Raw genomic sequence first — 14,285 nt, forward strand, 5'->3', positions numbered from 1 at the left:
GCACTAGAGGCAGGTAATGCTACACAGGTAGCTTTGCTGACTAATTTCAGACTTTCTCCACATGGAAATATTGAAGCAGTTACCCGTCATAGACTGTTCAACCACCAAAAAAGGTGTAGTACTTAGCAAAGACCTTTATGACTTCTTGGAGGAAGAAACTTTAAATATGCGGCATCCTCAAGTTTATTCCCTTGAGGATTTTTTAATTTTATTTTATGGATGAGAACACCAATCTTTCATATACCTTCTCCTCAGAAACTTTGCTTGACTAAGTAACTAGAGGACATCTGCCCAGGAAATTTAAAAATAGGCTTAGTTGTTGCTTCAAGTATGAATATGGCCACAGTGAATTAAATGTCAGAGCAAAACAAAATGCTGTCTGTTCAAAAGAGCATGATTTTGGGGTCCAGTCCTGCTGATAGGTTTTGTTTTCACTGTAAAGGTGGGCATTCCCCAAATTCAGAGATTTGTCCTAGACATAATTTTGAACAGGATGTCCTAGAAATTCCAAACACAGATTATATATGTATAGGTAGTGTTAAACAAAAGCTAATGGGGCTAATAAAAGCTCTGAATCAACATATGCCTGTATTAAAAGATCTGAAAAACCTTTTGTTGCTTGAAATTTGGATCTGCATACTACCCAGAATGCAAGGGAGGGAGTTCATTTATCTGGACCTTCTAACTCTCTGAGAATGCATAAAAGCAAACTCCCAACCAATCCAAAGGACTCTACACCTAAACCTAGATCTACACATGAATTTGTTTCTAAACCGCTCTAATGCTATAACCGAATTTACAGAAGATTCTCTGCAGAGAATTTTATGTAGATTATTTTATGTATCAACACATTCTCTTCCAAGGTGAGTTCTGAGTGAGATATCTTAAAAATACAGTTTTTGGCCTCCATTTTCCCAAGAGGGATGTCAAATCCACATCGGTAGAGGGGTACAAAATTAATGTTATTAAGCACACTATTACAAAGAAATACAACTAATTGCAGCTTTCCATGGATTTTTTTTTCTTTATTTAACCCCCTACTGACTGGCTAAAAGTGAAACTCCACAGCTACAGAACCACGGTGGATCAAACATATATCCCTCAGAAAGGTTGCTAGGACATGTTACGTAAGGTCTAAAAACAGCGGCTCTTCTCAAGGCAGCATGATGTATAAACATGCTCTTGCTCTGAACTGCGCTAAAAAATATTAATGCTCTCCGAGGAATCAACAATCCATATGTATACTACAGCCAATGGATGTAATTACATGTAAACTAACTTCACTTAAATACAAGCACACTTGGAATAAACAAGAATATCAGTGCTAATTACATACATATGCAAGAATAAACACATATTTTTTAATTAGCTTTTTTAACTGTTAATATTGAGGAAAAGTTATACTCACCGACACTTATGGCCAGCAGCAGCACCTGAAACAGAAAGTACTTCAATAAGATACTGCAAACAGCCACAAATAATCTACACATATTGAAAACCTGCAGAAAAAAAGAGGTGAACAGCTTATGTACATCTGACAATGCCGCAATGTTACACATTCGGATTTTCACCAGAAATTCAAACCTTTTTTAGTTTTCCGTAAAAGAAAACTATTGTGCCGGCTTTGTCTGTCCGTCCGCACTTTTTCTGTCCAGCCCTCAGATCTTAAAAACTACTGAGGATAGAGGGTTGCAAATTGGTACGTTGACCATCCACCTCTCCAATCATCAAACACACACCAAAGTGCAACCCTATAGCCTCAGTAGTTTTTATTTGATTTAAGGTTAAAGTTAGCAATGATCATCCGTCTGGCAATGCTATAGGACAGGCCACCACCGGGCCTTGGCTGAGAGCCTCATGGGCCATGGCTCATACAAAAAGCTCGACTGCGCCGAAGAAACTTAGAAGCATTTTTTACTTGTTTACTTATGGATAACAAAGCAATTTTTACAACAGTTTTCAGTTCCTCATTGGACAGGTAGGTATCGTTCTCAGCTAGCACTCTGCTGGTCCCGCGTTCGATTCTCCGACCGGCCAATGAATAATTAGAAGAATTTATTTCTGGTGATAGAAATTCATTTCTCGTTATAATGTGGTTCGGAAAATACACTGTAAGTCCCGTTGCTAGGTAACCAGTTGGTTCTTAGCCACGTAAAATAAATCTAATCCTTCAGGCCAGCCTAGGAGAGCTAATCAGTTCAGTGGTCTGGTTAAACTAAGATATACTTACTGTGCTAACACATACTATACCAAACTATATATATATATATATATATATATATATATATATATATATATATATATATATATATATATATATATATATATATATATATATATGTAATAACAAAGCTACAAATGTCGTTTAATATCCAATTCACGCTACTTCAGAATATCCCCGATGGGGAATTATCACCAAAGGGGAATTATAAGTGATAAATGGATCAGTACTGCCGGGTCTCGATAATTCCCCATCGGGGATATTCCCGAAGTAGCGTGAATTGGATATTAAACGACATTTGTAGCTTCATGATTGTATATAAATCACGGTGTGATCAAAATTTCATATATAAATATATATACATATAAATATATATATATATATATATATATATATATATATATATATATATATATAAACACACATATATATATATAAAAGGAGGTGAAGCTTAATTCGACTTATTTCCTGCCACCGTTTCAAACCATGGCTTCATCATCAGGGATAAAATACAAAAGTAACAAAAAATTATCAATACATGATATTCAGTAAGAAAATCATTAATGTTAAACATAGATATTGAAACCGAAACATAAAAGTTAAAATCAACCTAACGCCTCAAAATAAGAAAACTGGAAAAGACTAAGAAACATCCTAAGCTACAAATAGTGACGAAGAAACATCCTTCAGATAGTGAAACAACAGTTTTTTTTAAACCTCGACTTTTAGGTTATAAAAATGTTCCATACCACACATTTTATTGAAAACCCTTACTAAATGAATTGTAACCAAGATGCATGCAAAAATGGTTGCCATAAAAGTTTTTTTTCTATCCACAGCGCCAGCAGACATAGAGACCAACTGTTTTTATTTAATGGTATATTCATGTGATCAGACAGTTTAACTAATATGCTATTTTCAACTGAAATAGTAATGGTATGGTCACATACAACATTGTGTCTAAGACTGTAACCATAAAAAGAAAAAGAAGAGAAATATCGGACTAAACGCATAACCAATCTATGTATAGGTCTCTCAACCTACACCTTTGAAAAAATTCAGGATAAGAAGGTAGGCATAGCATGACACGTTGGATGCTCAAGCTAGATTATCTACTGAAGAGAGGGCAATATTTATCTAGACTTCACATTTGCAAGTGCACAGAGCTGTGCAGGGAAGACCCAGCTTGTAGCACTTGCACCTTTCCCGACAGCCTGCTTTGCATCCACATTTGGTAAGCTGTTGGCAACTCTTGGCTAAGGGCGAGTTGGTTGTCAGAGGACTTGCCATGCTTCACCAGACTTTTGCCATCCCCACTCAGCAGGGTTCTCTGGCTGTGGCTGACACTGGGTGGCCTGCCCCACACACACAACCAGCCTGGTACGCAGCACGCTTGGTGTGTTGGAGGAGAGCTCACCTGGTTGGTGGAATGGCCTCATATGCCCTTTGTTTTCTGGCAAACATATCAAGTCTAGCCTCATCCACAGTGCCAGCAGTGCTGGATCTTTCATACATAAGTATGACAAACCTCTCCAGGACCTTCAGGTCACTCTCTTCCACTCTGAGAGGGTAGTGACTCAGTTTGGAGAACACAGTGGAGGCCTCTGGAAAGATGTTCCATGTCTGCCAGGCGGTCTTCTTGCCCTTGCTCGGAAGGCTGACACTGTATCACAGCCTGTGAACGCATGGAAGAAGAGCATGCCATTCACCTTCTCCTGGCCCAGAGAGTTGCACAGGTCATGCACAGCAATCCAGCGCAGGCTCTGGCCTTGGCCAAATGCCACCCATAGCTTCTCTAGCCCTAGATTGTGGAGAGTGGAGAAAGCACTGACTGCAACGACAAGAACATCTGTGTCATTTGCTTTAACCGTGATGGTCTTGGCTCCATGTTCTGTGGCATATTTGGCATGGAGAAAGATGCGGTGTCAGCTTCCTCATGAGAGCACTTTTCCAGTCCCTGAAGACTAGCCTCATGAGTGCTGAGGACAGCAGACCCTTTCGTGGCAATGACAACATTTGTGGCAGACATCTGGGCAACTTTGTCTGCCAGGAACTGGAACAACTCTGTCTTGTTGGCATCGTGTCTTAGGAAATTGCGCCAGTTGGATGGAATTGTGTTCTTGTCTGTCACCTTGCGCCTTCCTCCTTGACCACGTTGGAGCCTGGTCTCAGCTTTGAGGCTGGATGTATTGTATACATCAAATACAAGATGTGATGATGTGTACTTGCTGCTATAGGATTGTATCACAGGCAAGAAGTCGCAAAGTGCAAGCCCTCAAAGGTCTTTCCTTTCTTTGGTGGCAAGGCATGGACCAAAGCTGATCCATCTACAATGAGGACATCAGTCTTTGGTTCTTTTTGTCTTCTAGTGTAACATGACTCTCAGGACCGAGGTCAGCTGAGACTTCTGACATGTGTACAGCCTACCACCCTCACTAAGGAAGCTGGGAATGTTTGTGAATGTGTCCGGCAATTCAGGCACCGACCTCACTTTCTCAGGTGCAAACTTTAGTTGCTGTCTTTCCTGTCCAGTGTTCTCCTTGGTGGGTGCTGAAATATGGAGATGCTAGTTCCATGGAAGGAGGTAGTGGCAGTTTGCAGATGGGTTGTGGTCGATGTTGTCCATCACTGCAGTGGTGAACAACCCTTTTCAGTACTGGGGACAGACCACACCCTCCTCCACATATTTGCTAACTGTGGCATCTCCTAACTGTGCAGAGACCTCCAGTACTCTGTCATAAGAGATACTGAGGCCATACTGATGTAGCATTTCAACCAGGTTTCTCTTCCTGGTTTTGGCATAGACTGAGAGTCCCATGTAGACTGGGAATGGTGTTTCTCTGTCTTTGGAGTGTCTATGAGTTGTTGCTCCCTCTTTGTATCGGGAGTAGCAGTTGAACTGCATGAGCTGTGCAATGGCCTGGTCTGACTTTGATGCTCCAAATCGTAACTGTGACTTGATGTCAGCCCCATGCTCAACCATCCCTACAAACTGGAGCAGGAGAGGAGGCACAGAATTTCGTACACAAGCCTCAGAAAATGTGCCATCAAACCGTGACTGATGATCAAGTATAGACTTTCTGAGAATATTTGCTGCTTTAGCAATGATAACTGCCTCTGAAAGATCAGATGATTGAGCAAGTGCTTTTCCCACATCCTTTTGAAATGCAAGTAATACATCTCTGCCAGATTTATGAGCCTCAAGTTCTGGAATTTCTGCCAGAAGTTTGTCTTTGAGTCTCGTGGAATTTACACTTGGTGACTCTACACCCAATTGTTCCAGACGTTGTTGGTAGAGGTGGCAAATATCTGCCAGCCGAAATGTGACTGGATCATCTGAACAAAGGTTGTTTTCAACAATGTATGTCATCAGTTCTGACAGAACTAGTGGATACACATCTGATTCTGACTCAGTGCTACCTTGGTCTTTCTCAAGGCTCCTCAGGTAGGACCTTTTCTGTTGTAGAGGGCACAAAGACAGGCATGGTGATACTTAAACTCCTGTGCAATGACATCCCCACTCAGTCAACTTAGCAAGGAGCTTGCCATCACTAAGTATCTCTGCACATTCACGCAATTTCAAGTCAAGGCCCTTAGTACTAGCCTGTCTGAGATCAGATGCAGGTGCCACTTTCTCACAGAAAATGCAAACTTCATTGTCATGACTGGTTCGGCGCAGTTTTGCACGACTAGTCTCAGTGTTGCTGGTCTGGTCATTGGATTGTCGCTTTCTTGCACGGTCCAGTTTAGTGTTGTTAAACAACAAGCGACAGTTCACATGGTATTTTGCTGCATTTTTTCCTGAGAGTGGCCTCTATGCCATCACCTTCATCCAGCCTTGCTGGATCCATTATCAGTGGCATTTCATTAATTTCACTGAACATGGGAATGTTCCTTGCCAGCATTGTGTACCCATCATGGTCTAGGACATGATGACTTGGAGGTGATGTCAAGTGCTCACCTCTTTGTCCTTCTGACAAAGACAACACAAACTCCAGTTTGTTTTTCTACTGCTCAATATTGGATTGGCATCACATTCTGCCATGATTTCACTTTTGATTAAGGCCGAGGGGTTATCCTTTACCACCTTAAACAAAGCACACATTCCTGTATGGGATTCAACTAGGTTCGGTCTCCCTACACCTAGCCCGATCATTCATCCAGTGCCATTTAAGTCCCGTGTGATCTGTACACCATCCGGGTAAGTACATGAACCATCATGTACAACCCCCATACCCTTGGCTCGGCTCTCCCAAGGCTGGCACATCCTGTCTATTCAGGTGCGCTATCTAACTATAGCTGGTCTGGGGCTGTTAGAAAGCATTTGGGACACTAAACTAAACTATACTACAACTACTAGTCTAAGACTACAGGATTAGTAAAGTTGGATTAGCTGGCACTGAACCCCATGCTGAGTTACACAGCAGTGATGTCACCAGTGTGCCCTGGTTGTGTGCAGACATACACTCTTTTACATTTATTAATTTTCCTTCAAAATTGATGAGTTATTCGAAAGAGATGGCCTCATTAGGATCTAAAACCACAGAAACCAAGATCCATGCTTAAAACGATAATTGTTGAACGGGCATTATTTCTCATTATAATTATTGTTTCTACCTTTCTTGGCAGCCATATAGCCCCCATATTTAAAGGTAAACTGTACTGGGAAGCTACAGAAACATAATATTCACAAGAAATAGTATGGAAGAGCTTTACCATATTGCTAGAAGCAAATACATGCCATTCTAGTGAAAAATTAGCCAAAATCTGTCAATACTGGCCGCCATCTTGGAATTTGGCCGCCATATTAAATTTTTGCGTGGCCAGCGCCCTTTCTGATAGAGGAACTTTAAAGAGCACTTGTGCAAAATTTCATGCTTGTTTCACTATCTGAACGATTCTTATGAAATATGCAATTATCTGCTGCACTAAAACAGAGGGGCAGAAGAAGAAGACCGACTATTCAATGATGGAACCGGTTGTTTGACGGATAACGACTCGAGGATATGGAGGGAGGTTTCATCAGCAGCTTGCTCAACGATTTCAAAATCGTCATAGGAAATAAAAGATTTACGCTGTTTAGTACGTTCCCTTATGCTAGAAAACTCCTTCTTACTCAAAGTACACCCTGTTCTACGGCTAACGCCACGATGAGAGTCGATTCGCACTTTCAGCATTCTTTTGGTGGATCCGACTTAAGTCCCGAGATTACATCTCAGACAAGTATACTTATAAACCACCAAAGAACGCATAAGGTTGGGTACAGTGCCTTTAAATCTAAACATGTAAAAAATGCGCCGAAGTTTCTTCGACGCAATCGAGTTTTCTATACAGCGTATAATGCTGTATGAGCCGCGGCCCATGAAACTTTCAGCCAAGGCCCGGTGGTGGCCTGTCCTATAGCGTTGCCAGACGCATGATCATGGCTAAATTTAACCTTAAATAAAATAAAAACTACTGAGGCTAGAGGGCTGCAAATTGGTATGTTTGATGATTGGAGGGTGGATGATCAACATACCAATTTGCAGCCCTCTAGCCTCAGTAGTTTTTAAGATCTGAGGACGGACAGCAAATGTGCGGAAGGACAGACAAAGCCATCTCAATAGTTTTCTTTTACAGAAGCTAAAAGTGTTCAAATTGTTGTTGGATTCCTTAGAACAAATTTGGGATTAAGACAGTAAAAGCATTTCTTTAGTCTGCCTTTTCCGAATGATGACAAATTTTTAACTACATTAAGGCAAATTCTGAAGAAATACTTTTACTGTCTTGATCCCAAATTTGTTCTGAGGAATCGCAGACTTAGCCTATTGTCATGTTCTGCCGCCATAACACGTAAATGCTGGTATTTGTGAAAAAGTTACGAAACTAAGCTGCAAAAGGAAGATTTTCCTTTTCAAATTCATTCCACTGACCAAAAAAGGATGATTCAAAATAAATTGGGAAAACAGCGCAGAAAATCTCTATTTTTACGCAGCAGCTGACGTGGAAGGTTGGTTGTGAGAGCGTGACAGGAAGACAGGCGTCGTTAAGGCTATTCTAGACTCAATCCTCGTTTATCCGTAACCTTTCGGCTCACGATTTATATTATTATTTCTGACTTCCCGATATAGTATTGAATGTCTAAGTTTGTGCCATAAATACAAAGCCTTTGACCAAGAATTTATGATACAAATTTACTGCATCACCTGCAAAGAACCACAATAAATTTTGTTCACGATACGCGAGGCATTAAGTTATTTCAGGCTTAAGCTCCATCGAACCAATCCAAGTTACTCTTCGCGCGATTGTGCAACGGGATCTGCTTTATTATTAGTGACTGAGAAAGCCTGCAGTTGCGTCATTGCAGAATAACAGCAGATTCTGATAATAGAGAGAGAGAGAGAGAGAGATGAGAGTATAAACACCGTTTGCAATCAAACAAAAGTGGAAAACTGGAATACTTACGAAAAAAAAGGCAAGCAAATAACACTCTTGAAACCTTCGCTTGAAAAAGAACACAATTACCCTCATGCTACTCAGACTGGGAGCACGCGAGTGCTATCATCAAGCCCTATAATATTTCATTCTCCTCAGAAGGTCGCTTTCTTTTTCTTTCTTTTTTTATACTCTTGCTGATTCCTTGGATCAACACCGTTCATCTATTCTAGAACAATTTCTGCGCTCTCATATACTCTCACAATCCGATGAACACTGATTTTGTCGCGTGACCGCAATAATTTAAGCAAACTGCTTCATTTCTAAGAAAGTCAAAATCGATCAGTCAGGAATATTCTTTTAGTTTAACATCCGTGCTAGATTCAACTGACTATTGCCCTTTTATTAGTTTTCTGTAAAGGAAAACTATTGAGATGGCTATTTTTGTCTGTCCGTCCGCCCTCAGATCCTAATGAGGCTAGAGGGCTGCAAATTGGTATGTTGATCATCCATCCTCCAATCATCAAACATATCAAACGGCAACCCTCTAGCCTCAGTAGTTTTTATTTTATTTATAAGGTCAAGGTTAGCCATGTATCGTGAGTATAGCAGCGTGCGGTCCTGCCCGGTCGTAGCTGACAGTTTTATACAGCATTATAGGCTGTGCATAAAACTCGATTGCGCCGAGGAGACTTCGGCGTATTTTTTACATGTTTTGGGTCTTTCCGAGGTAGTGACCCCCAAGGGTTTCAACCCGGTATGCGTCCACCTTTGCGGCGTGTTTAGTACAAGCCCGCTGGGGATTACCGTAAAAACAAACAAAAGACTGTAAATGTCATAAGATCATGACCCCCATGATATGTCAGTCCTAGATAACGACCCCCAAACTTTGTTGGGGGTAACTCTAGGAAAGATTCTTTTTTTTTTTTCTTTACCAAAGTCTATGGATATGGAACTGGGAGTATTCTTAACCCTGAGTGAAATAAATTACAATTATTAGAGGATAAATACTAATATTTTACTCTGACTAAATACAAATTTAGTAAATAGAGAAGTTACTGCGCTTTACTTAAACAAAAAATTTAGCCTATCAGAGATTATGAAGATATTACCTTAACTCAAACAAACTTTACAAATATGACAGGTTATCTATATTTCACTTAAAACACAAATAACTTTAGCAAATAATATAAGTAGCCAAAACCGCACATAAGGAACAGATACATTGAGAATAAGAGAGAGACAGGGAATACTTTACCCACAAAACAAATATATTTAGCAAATCAAAGGTTACCGAAATTCCATCTAAAAGGTTACCGTAATTCCACCTAAAATACAGATAAAGGTTACAGAAAATTTTACTTAAGTCACAAAAAATATATAAAAAATAGATGTTAACGACACTTTACTGTAGATGAGCCACAAAAATATTTGGGAAAAATAGAGGTCAACTAGTCATACTGAAATCACTATGGAGCACAAAACATAAGTCATGGAGCTTCAATGAAATCACGAATGAATTCGTCGAAATTGACCGTTATAGAGATTCTAATAAACTGCCAATAAATTTGAGAAATTGGTAAATAAGGTGTCTCCAGAGTCAATGGCCTCTGTTGATGTAATTCATATTGGCATGCATCATTCCTGACAAAGTAATGCCTATCAATAATGCAATTTTTATTGCTTCAGGTTCTTCTTATGCAAGTCATGATATTCCACGCTGACTGCGGATTACTCTAACGAGTAAAAAATGCGCCGAAAGTTTCTCCAGCGTAATCGAGTTTTCTGTACAGCGCATAATGTTGTATGAAACTCTCAACCACGGCCCAAGAATTTCTCAGCCGCGGGCCATGAAACCTTCAGCCATGATCCAGTGGTGGCCTGTGTTGTTGGCACCTATAGCGGTGCCAGACGTACGAGCATGGCTAGCTTTAGCCTTAAATAAAATAAAAACTACTGAAAGTAGAGGGCTAGAATTTGGTATGTTTGATGACTGGAGGGTGGATGATCAACATACCAATTTGCAGCCCTCTAGCCTCAGTAGTTTTAAGATCTGAGGGGTGACAGAAAAAGTGCGGAGGGGTAGACAAATACTGTAGCCATCTCGATAGTTTTCTTTTACAGAAAACTAAAAACGAATGTGAAAGCGAAAGTGAATATCAGATTTGTATATAATATATATATATATATATATATATATATATATATATATATATATATATATATATATATATGATGACCTTCGAAATAGTACCCAGACTACTCAGCAAGATGCTCCACGAACTGAAATGACGAAAACTTAAAAACTTTAAAGAAAAAATTAGACTAATAATAAGAAAAAAAATATGTCATGTTAGAACGTTATTTAAGAAAACTATAAACAGAAGCTTATCAAGTAAATAGACAAATGATGCCGAACAGGAGAGCCTAAAAAGAGAAACCAGGATTATGATGATGAGAACCACTACGAAAGTGAAGATAACGTAACATTTGCTGATTGAAAACCTTCAGCGGAAACAGAAGTAATGCAATCAGGTGATAAACATTGAAGGTCGCTGCGTAAATACGCTGTTCTGCATTTTCTTGAGTACGATTTTGTCTTTCTCATATCTATCTATCTATCTATCTATTTGTATATATATATAAAATTACACACACACATATATATATATATATATATATATATATATATATATATATATATATATATGTATATATATATAATTATCTATATATATGTATATATATATATATATATATATATATATATATATATATATATAATGTAAGTATTTTTCTCTTTAGTTTTAATATTCTGGAGTGTTCCCTCAGATTTTGGAACCGTATTTCCCATATGGCTAGTCAAGGGTTCCAGTTTCAATTCATCCAAATGAATTCTTCAGGGAAGACTGCGATTTCATCACATTTTTCCGCGGGCACTGACATGCATAAATCCAATCTTATGCATTGCGCATTATACCACTAATTACAAACTATGCATTTAATTTCTTTTTTATGATGTACTACAAACACAGCAAGTAGGAAACACCTTCGCGCTTACCTCTCAGAAAATAATGGATTCCTACAACCAACGGCATTTGCCCGAGTTCAGAATCAAATCGGTGTGCACCCGATGAGCTGAACGCAAGTCTAATTCCAAAAGAAGTACCAAATAAGCAAGCGGCACAGATAGCATTCTGAACCGAATCTTTTGCATGTTTTCTGAAAATAGCAGTGAGACGTCGCAACAGGACATTAGCCTCATTCATTATTATTATTATTATTATTATTATTATTATTATTTCAGTAGATGAAACCTATTCACATGCAACAAGCACACCAAAGGGGCTACTGACTTGAAATTCAAGCTTCCAAAGAATATTTGTTTCAACCCCCCCACTGCAGACCCTACACTGCAGCAGTAACTGATCATGATACAGAGGCAGTGATTTTTCATCGGCCTGGGTGAGACGCGAACCTGCAACATCTGAGTGGCTGCCCACGACACTAACCACTATACCAGCTATTACAATAGCGTTTGGAGAAATGGCGTTAAAAAGTTTTATATACTTTCCATGGGTCTTTATGACTATGATTTTCCTTGATATGGCTACCCAGTTCACTTCAAAGCATAAAAAACAAGTTATCTCAGATAACAAAAAGTACAAATAGCTTTGAAAATAGAAAAGTCGCATCAGCAGTTATCGGAACACGCCAGCATTTTAACAATTTTCCAAGTGATGCATTGCAAGCTGAATTAGAGTACCTGAATAGGAGACATCTCCTGCAGGTGAATTAGAATACCTGAATAAGAGATATCTCCTGCAGGTGAATAGAATACCTGAATAGGAGACATCTCCTGCAGGTGAATTAGAATACCTGAATAGGAGATATCTCCAGCAGGTGAATTAGAATCCCTGAATAGGAGACATCTCCTGCAGGTGAATTAGAATACCTGAATAAGAGATATCTCCTGCAGGTGAATTAGAATACCAGAATAGGAGACATCTCCTGCAGGTGAATTAGAATCCCTGAATAGGAGACATCTCCTGCAGGTGAATTAGATTCCCTGAATAAAAGACATCTCCAGCAGGTGAAAAAGAATCCTGAATAGGAGACATCTCCAGCAGGTGAATTAGAATCCCTGAATAGGAGACATCTCCTGCAGGTGAATTAGAATCCCTGAATAGGAGACATCTCCTGCAGGTGAATTAGAATCCCTGAATAGGAGACATCTCCTGCAGGTGAATTAGAATCCCTGAATAGGAGACATCTCCTGCAGGTGAATTAGAATACCTGAATAGGAGACATCTCCTGCAGGTGAATTAGAATCCCTGAATAGGAGACATCTCCTGCAGGTGAATTAGAATCCCTGAATAGGAGACATCTCCTGCAGGTGAATTAGAATCCCTGAATAGGAGACATCTCCTGCAGGTGAATTAGAATCCCTGAATAGGAGACATCTCCTGCAGGTGAATTAGAATCCTGAATAGGAGACATCTCCAGCAGGTGAATTAGAATACCTGAATAGGAGATATCTCCAGCAGGTGAATTAGAATCCCTGAATAGGAGACATCTCCTGCAGGTGAATTAGAATCCTGAATAGGAGACATCTCCTGCAGGTGAATTAGAATCCCTGAATAGGAGACATCTCCTGCAGGTGAATTAGAATCCCTGAATAGGAGACATCTCCTGCAGGTGAATTAGAATACCTGAATAGGAGATATCTCCAGCAGGTGAATTAGAATCCCTGAATAGGAGACATCTCCTGCAGGTGAATTAGAATCCCTGAATAGGAGACATCTCCTGCAGGTGAATTAGAATTCCTGAATAGGAGACATCTCCTGCAGGTGAATTAGAATCCCTGAATAGGAGACATCTCCTGCAGGTGAATTAGAATCCCTGAATAGGAGACATCTCCTGCAGGTGAATTAGAATACCTGAATAGGAGACATCTCCAGCAGGTGAATTAGAATCCCTGAATAGGGAGACATCTCCTGCAGGTGAATTAGAATCCCTGAATAGGAGACATCTCCAGCAGGTGAATTAGAATCCCTGAATAGGAGACATCTCCTGCAGGTGAATTAGAATCCCTGAATAGGAGACATCTCCTGCAGGTGAATTAGAATACCAGAATAGGAGACATCTCCTGCAGGTGAATTAGAATACCTGAATAGGAGATATCTCCTGCAGGTGAACAGAATACCAGAATAGGAGACATCTCCTGCAGGTGAATTAGAATACCTGAATAGGAGATATCTCCTGCAGGTGAACAGAATACCTGAATAGGAGACATCTCCTGCAGGTGAAGAGATAGACTTTTCATTGACCAAATGCACTTCCTCTACAGATTATCTTCATGTTCCTGGTCACTGTGACAGGCCACTTAGGAAGACTATTCACCAGAGACCAACCGGGAAAAAACTAATAATGATGAATTACCTTTTACTTATAAATAGCAGTGTACGATGATATTCATTCACCTCAATATATGCGATAATCACTACGCAAGACAAACGAAATTATAATCATATCTAACACAAAACAAGTATAATATTGTATGAAAATCTCAGCCGCGGCTCATGAAACTCTCAGCCGCTGCCGGTGGTGCCTGTGTTGTTGGCACCTTTAGCGGTGCCAGACGTACGAT

At 39.7% G+C, this 14,285-nt stretch overlaps 1 protein-coding gene across 1 annotated transcript in view; it reads right to left on the reverse strand.

Annotated features, from left to right (window-relative positions):
• Positions 1–1,427, reverse strand: part of LOC136852211 (uncharacterized) — a 47,920-nt gene extending 46,493 nt beyond the window's left edge. Inside the window, exon 1 of the mRNA XM_067126659.1 lies at positions 1,409–1,427. The gene's annotated coding sequence lies outside the window, so the exon portion shown is untranslated. The remainder of the gene's footprint in view (positions 1–1,408) is intronic.
• Between the last annotated feature and the right edge of the window lie 12,858 nt (positions 1,428–14,285).

Source organism: Macrobrachium rosenbergii, chromosome 25 (genome assembly GCF_040412425.1).
Source record: "Macrobrachium rosenbergii isolate ZJJX-2024 chromosome 25, ASM4041242v1, whole genome shotgun sequence".
Classification (NCBI taxonomy): domain Eukaryota; kingdom Metazoa; phylum Arthropoda; class Malacostraca; order Decapoda; family Palaemonidae; genus Macrobrachium; species Macrobrachium rosenbergii.